Genomic DNA, 9,565 nt, shown 5'->3' on the forward strand with positions numbered 1-9,565 from the left:
ATGATGGGGATGGAGGCGCTCCTTCAGTTATACTGGGCTGAGGCCCAGTATTATAAAGCCGTTTAGGGCTTTAAAGGTTTCGGAAACGTACTGGGAGCCAATGCAAGTATTTCAGGACTGGTGTTATATGGTCTCGGTGGCCACTCCCTGTCACCAGTCTAGCTACAGCATTCTGGATTGGTTGTGTGCCGAGGTACCAAGACATCCCCCCAATAACTCACACTATACACAGCAATTTTAGTTTAAGGTTTTTGGCATTAAATTTGGCCACAACTTTATTTAAATACAGTGGTACCTCTACTTACGAATTTAATGCGTTCCGAACGCACATTTGTAAGTCGAAAAAATTTGTAAGTCGAATCCCATAGGAATGCATTGGGAGAAAAAAATTGTAAGTCGAAGCAACCCTATCTAAAAATTCGTAAGTAGAAAAAAATCCTATCTAAACTGCATCCAAGATGGCAGACGGAGCTCCATTCGTAAGTAGAAACATTCGTAAGTCGAGTCATTCGTAAGTAGAGGTACCACTGTATTCGTAAGTAGAGGTACCACTGTACAAATGATGTGAGTGTTTGCTTAGGCATTGGTTCCCCAGCCATCTGTCCCCCGCCTGGGACAGACCTGACTCCCTCTAGCCTAGTAGGGGAGCCAGTAAGTAAGCACCCCCTGAGAGAGGACGGGGCAGGGGGCACAAGCCCTTCTTTGTCCTCTCCCCAGATGCTCCCCGAGGCTCATGCACGGTCCTGGCCCCTAGCGGGGATAAACGGACAAGCATGTGGAGCCCCGGGATTCCTTTAACGGCAGCAGCAATCATGAGGGTCAGGCCCAGCCAAAATCCGTACCCCTCGTCCATTTTATTTTAACCAATGCCTTACCGCTACCTTACAAGTTGTGACTTATTGTACCATAGTAGGCAAAAACCACCTGGCACCAGGCAATCAGCCAAGTGGTAAAATTCCTACCAGGCCCCTGAATACAGGCGACCCCATGATAGGCGCCGCAAGGTCAATCGCAAAGGGCCTAAACAATAGCGGAGGGCAGGCGGGAGATTTGATGCGAGCAGCAAAGAGAATGCACAAAACTGCTCGGCATGTTTATATACTGCCAGGGCTGTCAATCAAGCAATTGCTACATGCTAAATTCCCCAGCAACAGCAATTCCCACCAATCAATACCTGAGGTCATCCAAACTGACCCGCCCCCCAACCCTGGGATATCTTGTTAACCCTTCCGCAACCCATGCTCTCTCTTATGGGGAAAACCTGCTTTGTAGTTTATGGGTCACCTTCAAAGGTAGCCCCATGTAGAGCACATTGCAGTAGTCCAAGCAGGAGATAACCAGAGCATGCACCACTCTGGTGAGAGAGTCTGCAGGCAGGTAGGGTCTCAGCCTGTGTACCAGATGGAGCTGGTAGACAGCTGCCCTAGACACAGAATTGACCTGCGCCTCCATGGCAGCTGTGAGTCCAAAATGACTCCCAGGCTGTGCACCTGGTCCTTCAGGGGCACAGTTACCCCATTCAGGACCAGGGAGTCCTCCACACCTGCCCACCTCCTGTCCCCCACAAACAGTACTTCTGTCTTGTCAGGATTCAACCTCAGTGCTGATGCTGATGTAGAACATTTTGATGTGGTGCAGATTGTGGTCAGAAACATCCTGGAAGCCAATGTAGGTTTTTCAGGACCGGTGCGCACCTGGTCCTTCAGGGGCACAGTTACCCCATTCAGGACCAGGGAGTCCCCCACATCCACCTACCCCCGCCCCCCCAAAAACAATACTTCTGCCTTGTCAGGATTCAACCTCAATCTGTTAGTCATCATCCATCCTCTAACTGCCTCCAAGACACTCACACAGGACCTTCATGATCTTCACTGGTTCTGATTTGAAAGAGAGGTAGACTTGGGTATCATCCGCATACTGATGAACACCCAGCCCAATTAATTAATTCCGATTGTGCAGGTAAAATATAACAGATAGAATTCTACAAGATGTGTTGCTAGTATGGGAAAACAGGAAAGATCCAAGGATCCCCAGGCATGCGCCTCCAGGTGGTGGAGACGTCAGGCCCCATCCTGGTACCCGGGCATCTTCACTTGGTGGCAGGTAGTCGATAGCCAGGTTGCAAAATGCACCCGGAAAATTCTGAACACTGGCCCTGAGAGGGCGATCTTTAAGACCCACAATCTGAAAACCTGGAGGAGCCCCTGCCGTTCAGCATAACTGAATTCGAGGCAGATGAACCAAGCGGTCTGACTCTGTACCAAGCCAAGGCCTGCCCTATGCAGACGATGCCATTGTGCTATTAAGAGAGTTTTTCGCCTGGACGGGTTCCAGATTTACAGCGCCAGGGCTTTTGAATGGAGAGTTCTCTGGGAGCAGGGGAAGCGTTAAAAGTTTATGCAGAGCCGCGGCGCTCGGTAAGCGGCCCATTACCGAAGGCCATAAATAATTAATTAATGGCCGCGCATCGGGGAAGGGATCTTTGGCAGAGATTTAATTTTCCTTTCCCAACCCTTTTTTATTTCCCTTCCATAAAGACTTGAGGTGTGCGTGGTGGGGAAGTATATTATTTTATTATTTTGCCTTCTCGGGGCTATGAAGCTCCGGTTACGAGCAAAGGGATGGAAATGAAGACCCACTTTCTCGGTCGGCGCAGCGGTTGAATTGGAAATGAAGTGTGGCGATAAAATGAATAATTCACAAAACACACCTCTAAGCCCGGCGTCGTTTGATCAATTAGCGCCACCGGATTAAAGCCGTAATTTGTGGGGAAGCGGCGGGGGGTGGCAGTGGCGGGGCGGGGTGTTAAAGCAGGTAAGGATTCGGAAACCAGTTGACGGGCGGCAAAGACTTGGGAGAAAGAGAAGCACAAGGTCAGAAGGCGAAACAAAAATAAAAAATTCCTTCCAAGAGCACCTTAGAGACCAACTAAGTTTGTCATTGGTATGAGCTTTCGTGTGCAGATACACTGAAACAGAAGTCACTAGACCCTTATATATAGTGAGAGGGTGGGGAGGGGTATTACTCAGAAGGGTGGTGGGAATGGGTAATTGGCTGATAGGAGTGGTAAACCTGTGGACGACTGTTAACGACTGCAATTGGTCTTACAGGAAAAAGCAAGGGATGAGATGGCTAGAAATAGCTTCATCATGTATAATGAGATAAGAATCCAATCTCTCTATTCAGACCATGGTTTTAAGTTTGGTAAGGTCAGAAAGGGGGGGGGGGTTTAAAATAAAACACCATGCAAATAGATGGGTGTACTTTGAGAAATCTCTGACAGGACATACCTTCCAATATTCCTCAGAGGAAAATAGGGACATTTCTCACTAACCCCCAACTGACCCTGCTTGACCCCCCCCCACCCCCACCGCAGAGCATTTCCTATCAGAAGAAAGGCGAGTGCCACCAATGGGATACAGCACACACGCCCTGAGAAAAAACCCTTAATCCCAATTTTATTGTATTTTATTCTTTGGTAGATTTACAGTCATACCTCGGGTTATAGACGCTTCAGGTTGCGTGTTTTTGGATTGCGCACCGCGCCGAACCTGGAAGTACCAGAATGGGTTACTTCTGGGTTTCAGCGCTCGCGCATGCACAGAAGCACTAAGTCGCGCTTTGCGCATGCGCAGAAGTGCAGAATCGTGACCCGCGCATGTGCAGACGTGGTGCTGCGGGTTGCGAACGTGCCTCCCGCACGGATCACGTTTGCAACCCAAGCGTCCACTGTACAAAAAGAAAAATACGTGCCAATTAATAAGTTTTAGAAAAGGACAAGATCAGACACGGATGCACAAAGCTTCTCCTCCTCCTCCTCCTCCTCCTCCTCCTCACCTGCAGTGGCCATGGAGAGGCCATGGGAGGCTCCCTCACACCTGCCACTGCTGCTGCCACTACCGGCTTCTCCCCCCCCCACACCAATTTGGGCGGCATTGCTGGTGGAGAAAACAGGGACCTTCCGGGATCAAATCAGAAGCTGGGATGTCTTTCGTAATTCCAGAACTGTCCCTGGAAAACTGGGACACTTGGAGGGTATGGCAGGCTCTGCTAGGATTTGAACTCAAAGCCTTTGGGTCTCGGGAACTGAACTCAAAGCCTTTGCCTAGGGCGATCGATTCATGGCTTTAAGTTACAAGAAAGGGGATTCCGACTAAGCATTTCGGAAAAACTTTCTGACAGTAAGAGCTGTTTGTCAGTGGAACAGACAGCGCTGGATTTACGTAGAAGCTAAACAAGCGATAGCTTAGGGCCCCATTCTCTTTGGGCACCCAAAAAAAAATTAAAGGAAAAAAAACACCTGGATGAACATTTCCAAAATATAAGATAGAAAACAAAATAAAACCTACATACAGCAACAGGGTTTTGTGTTGTGGAGGCTCCTATTTGTTATGTGGAAATGGCTTTAGATACCTATTAGGTCCATAAATTACCATACAGTATATTCAACACAAAAACAGCGACAATTTGTTGCTGACAAAGGACAGCTGGACATATAAAGGGCCCCATTACCTTCAGTAGCTTAGGGCCTCATCAAACCTAAATCCGGCCCTGGGAACAGACTCTCACGAGAGGTGGCGGACTCTCCTTCCTTGGAGGTTTTTAAACAGAAGTTGGAAGGCCGTTAGTCATTGATGCTTTAGCCGAGATTCCTGCATTCTGGGGGGGGGGTGAGACTAGATGACCCTTGGGTCCCTTTCAGCTCTAAGGGTCTAAGATTCTATTAGCTGGGCCATTGGCCCGATAGAGCGGACTCTTCTTCTGCTCTTACCTCCTCTGTCAGGGGAAGAAATGCTTCTAAGTCCCAGCTGCCGAAAACTGCAGGAGGGGAGAGTGTTTTTGCAGCCGGGTCTAGCTTTTGGACTTCCCGCAAGCATCCGGTTGGCCGCTGTCAGAACAGGATGCCGTTCCTCGGTTCTGTCATGAGTGCTGGGCGGCTGCAAATCATGTCACATTATTATAGCCCCACAGCTTGCTAAACTGCTGGGAAACGGACGTATGAATATGATTTGAAAAGCAGGGAGGTGTTTGGGGGGGGCAGAGATGCGCTTAAAAGCAATGCTGAATTAAGCAAACTTGGTGCGCTGCAATCATCCATTGTGTTTCTGCAATGTGCTTGTGCAAACCTGCCGACTTTGCTGACATGCTGAGGAGGTATCTTCTATGGTAACTGCAGTGAATATGAGAGAGAGAGAGAGAGAGAGTCAAAGAGGTCTGTACAGTTATCAACAGTTTCAAGGAAACGACGAGTGTCTTAGACCCACGGAATGTGCTTATCGCAAAATAGCACACTGTTAAACTTTAATTTACCATGGGAAGTTTCTCTTTAAGCTGGTTTCAGCGCGGGAACGATAAGTAGATAGAAAGAACTTATCTCGCTTGATGGTGACCTTTAGAGGGAATGTGATTTTTGGGGGTATGTGTGTGTGCAGGAAGGAGGTGGATTTCGGAGCGGTTTCCTGCTGAAAGGAGCAGAAGAAATGTGGCTTTTCTCTCACAATCCCCCTTTTAAAAATAAATAAAATAAAATGAGGAGTCCAATGTAGATGAGCGTGTTCCTGGAGGAAGGTGGCCTGGTGAGCAAAGATCCAACCTCTTGATCATTTCCGTTGCCCTTTTCTGAAACTTTTACAGCTCTAATTGGAGTCTAGGCTGTGGCAGGGTACTCAGGAGCACTGGGTCCTACTCTGCACTCTGAATGGGTCTGAAATGGGCCCCTGAACTCTGATGGCACCATTTCCTTGTCTGGGAGGATGACAGAGAGAGAGGGCTGTGAGGTTTTGTGTAGGCACTAGACTGCTGCAGAAAGGTAATGTTCATATTCAGGTTCCATCCACTTTGGCCCCTGGTTCCACCCACGACTAGCATGTGGCCCTCAGAATGTTGCCCAGAAGCAAATGCGCTCTTGGGCTGAGTCGGGCTCCCCACCCATGGCCTTGGTTGAGTCAGGGAAGCCCAAATGATGGGGAGTTCCAGGAGATACCAATCTGCAGAATGATTGCAGGAGGCAGGAGAGCCCTTTCACAGCCCCCAAACTTCTTGGGAACCTGGGGAGTCCTTTGTCCCTTTAAAAAGGAAGTCTGGGATGCTTCTCATCAGCACGTGCTCTCCATTCACCAACTGCACAAACACGCACAGATTTGCTTGCTTCTGCTTAAGCGAGGTTCCCCACTTGCTGTCCGGCGAAGTCTCCTTTTCCTTGCCTAGTGCCAAAGGCAATTCATTGCAATTTGGTACAATATAGTGCTCCTTCCTAGGGTCACCGGGGGCGGGGGTGCTGTGGTCTAAACCACAGAGCCTAGGGCTTGCCGATCGGAAGGGTTGGCGGTTTGAATCCCCGCGACGGGGTGAGCTCCCGTTGCTCGGTCCCTGCTCCTGTCCACCTAGCAGTTCAAAAGCACGTCAAGTGCAAGTAGATAAATAGGTACCACTCCGGTGGGAAGGTAAACGGTGTTTCCGCGAGTTGCTCTGGTTCGCCAGAAGCGGCTGAGTCATGCTGGCCACATGACCTGGAAGCTATCTGCGGACAAACACTGGTTCCCTTGGCCTATAGAGCGAGATGAGTGCCGCAACCCCAGAGTCGTCCACGACTGGACTTAACCGTCCAGGGGTCCTTGACCTTTCTCCAGGGTTTCAGATGGGCTGAGGAGCCTTTGGCCCTCCATAAGTTGCTGAACTCCAGCTCCCACCATCCCTACCCATTGGCCATGCTGGCTGAGGCTGATGGGAGTTGGAGTCCAGTGACTCCTCTCCAGTGGTTCCTTGACTCAGCAGCACGCTGTTCTCAAGAATTACTTCCTGGATCTACTGCCCAATTGGTTCCATTGGGTGACACTGGAGGACCTCAGTGATGAGGTGACCAAGCTGACAAAAGACAGGGGAGTCTTTATATATGAACCACGGTGACCAACTGGCCTTCTAATGTCACCTGGCTCTTCCAGCCAAGAGGATAATGGTCTCTCACTTGCCCCAACTAGAGGATCATGGCATTCTGCCCTTTGACCAGCATCTTCAATGTCACAGAGAACCTGGAGCTGATCCACCTCAGAGCCTTGTAGAAACCACTGATGACCACCTTGCAGGACTTCTCAAGAATAACATCAATGCATGGCCATGTTGAAGAACCTCCAGCTGTTGTTGGACTCCAACTCCCATCAGGTCCTGGTAGCATGGCCAATGGTCAGAGATGACGATAGCTGCACTAGGACAACCTTTGGAGAGCTGCTTCCCCCTCTCTCATTTCCTTCTACCTAACTGCTCATTGAGAAAGACTGCAGGAAGAGAGAAGGGAAAAAGCTATTTGTGTGGGTAATTGCCGTGATTTTCTCTGCCAGACAATGCACCCAGTTCCCCTTGTTAATGTAAACATGCCTTTAATGACAGCTTGCGCGGCTTGTGAGTGAGAGACGTTGCTCCGACGTTTACAACCAATGATGTTCTGTGCAGCCTGGTACACTCCTGGGCTGCATTGCGGTAATGCAGAAACAAACACCTCGGTTGTTTTCATGTAATTTTTGTTGTTATTCTTGTTCAGGTGCCCAGCTCAAAAATGGATTTATGCTGTTTAGCGCTGTGATGTCGGAAGAAGCAAAGTTTGGGAGGGGGACATATTCCTTGAGTTCTGGTTAACTTACAAAAACTGGAATTTGTTTTCTCTTAACCTGACTCCGCCCCTTAACATTTCCAATGATGCATACCGTCGGAGAGCTTGTCTTCCTATATACATAAAAATGTAAGGCTGTCGTCGCGCAGCTCCTATTGGAGGATTTGTAGTGCTTGCTGCATCAAAATCCTGGATTTGCATGTAGTCAGGGTGGGTAAAGGGCATGGGTGAAAGGGGAGGCCACAGAGGAAAAGGACAGTTTTAAACAACAGGAGAGGTTTGATTAAAGCAGTGATGGGGAAAATCAGGGGAGAAAGCAGTGGTTTTTAACAATGACAGAGTCTGAGTGAGCAGAAGGTGACACTGAAGTGGGGGGAAAAGTGGCTGTTTTAAACAAGGTTGGAGCATAGCGAGAAGGGAGTTAGGAAAGTCTTTGTTGTCTTCGCTTTTTGGTACCCATCTCTGGTGCTTCCCCGTGTAAAAACTGTGTGGGATTTTGTATTTATAAAAAAAACCTCTCACTGTTCCTCCATTCCTATTTACTCAAACTTCTGCGATCGTTTAATACGGCAATTTACCTCTCAGGGTTTCTCCACCCCCACTTCACTAAAATTTCTGCCGTTGTTTGAGTACAATGAGAAGGGAGGGACACTGTTATGTACTGAGCTGAATCCTAGAACAATAGGATTCAGAATCAGCGGGAGCTACCCAATCCAACTCCAGGTGGAAGTGAATCCGCAACCTGATTGGCCTGCTGGAGCAGCCAATCAGGCGGCTGGCAGAAGTGAATCTGCTACCTGATTGGCCTGTAGGAGCAGCCAATCAGGCTGCAAGCAAAAGTCAATCCACAATATAATTGGCCCACAGGTGTAGCCCTGAAGTAGCCAATCACGCAAGGCCCATTGTGTAAATAATGTATATAAGCAGATGGTTTTGGGAAAAGAGCCATTCGTCTTCTCTTCTCCTCCTTGATGACTATGAGCTGAATAAAGAGCATGAAATTCACTCTTGACTCCGAGTATATTTCACTGGCGACGAGGATGGGATCCTGCTGAGCTGACCGCCACCACGCACTGCACCGCAGCACCGCCACCTGCTGCACCGCTGCATCGCACCGTGCATCCAGGCTTCAGCTCCAGGACCCAAGGAACCCAGAATGGCAACCGACCGCAGCTTCTCGCCATTCAAACCAGCATCAGGAGACTGGGAAGGGTACGCCGCCCGTTTCAACTTCCTCCTGCAAGCGAAAGAAGTCACCAACGATGCCATGAAGAGGGCGACATTCTTCAGCGTCTGTGGAGAGGAGACGTTTGAAATCGCCCGGGCTCTCCTTGCACCTAGAGATGTCGCTACCGTCTCTTACAAAACAATAATGGAACGGCTGAAGGAGCACTTCTCACCACAGCCCTCGGTGGTAGCTTGCCGAAATGCCTTCTACGCAAAACGGCAAGCCCCAGGGGAAACCATAACTGGGTTTGTGACCTCCCTCCACCAAGCCGCCCGGTTATGCAACTTCTCAGAATTGGAGAACATGCTTCGTGACCGCCTCGTCGGTGGCCTGAGGGACGAGATGTTGCAACGACGCCTCTACGCCAAAAAAGACCTCACGTTCCAGATTGCTCTGGAGGAAGCCCGGGCAACCGAAGCCGCCGAGAGGTCAACGCAAGAGGCACGACCGGCCCCGCCATCCCAACCGAGGGTCTACCACGAAGACCTCACCGACGAATCCGAATCTGACAGGGAGGAAGTACACCGAGTACAGCGGCGCACTCAAGCAGCACACACACCACAGCAGCCTCGACGAGAAGGAGGGAACTGTGCAAGCTGCGGGGAGAACCACGAGAGGAGGACCTGTCGTTTCCGCAACGCAGAGTGCAGGCAGTGCAGAAAATTGGGACACATCGCCCGGGTGTGTCGGGCTCGACTCACCCGTCGACAAGCATCAGATGACCGACCCAGGAG

Source organism: Zootoca vivipara, chromosome 9 (genome assembly GCF_963506605.1).
Source record: "Zootoca vivipara chromosome 9, rZooViv1.1, whole genome shotgun sequence".
NCBI classification, from domain to species: domain Eukaryota; kingdom Metazoa; phylum Chordata; class Lepidosauria; order Squamata; family Lacertidae; genus Zootoca; species Zootoca vivipara.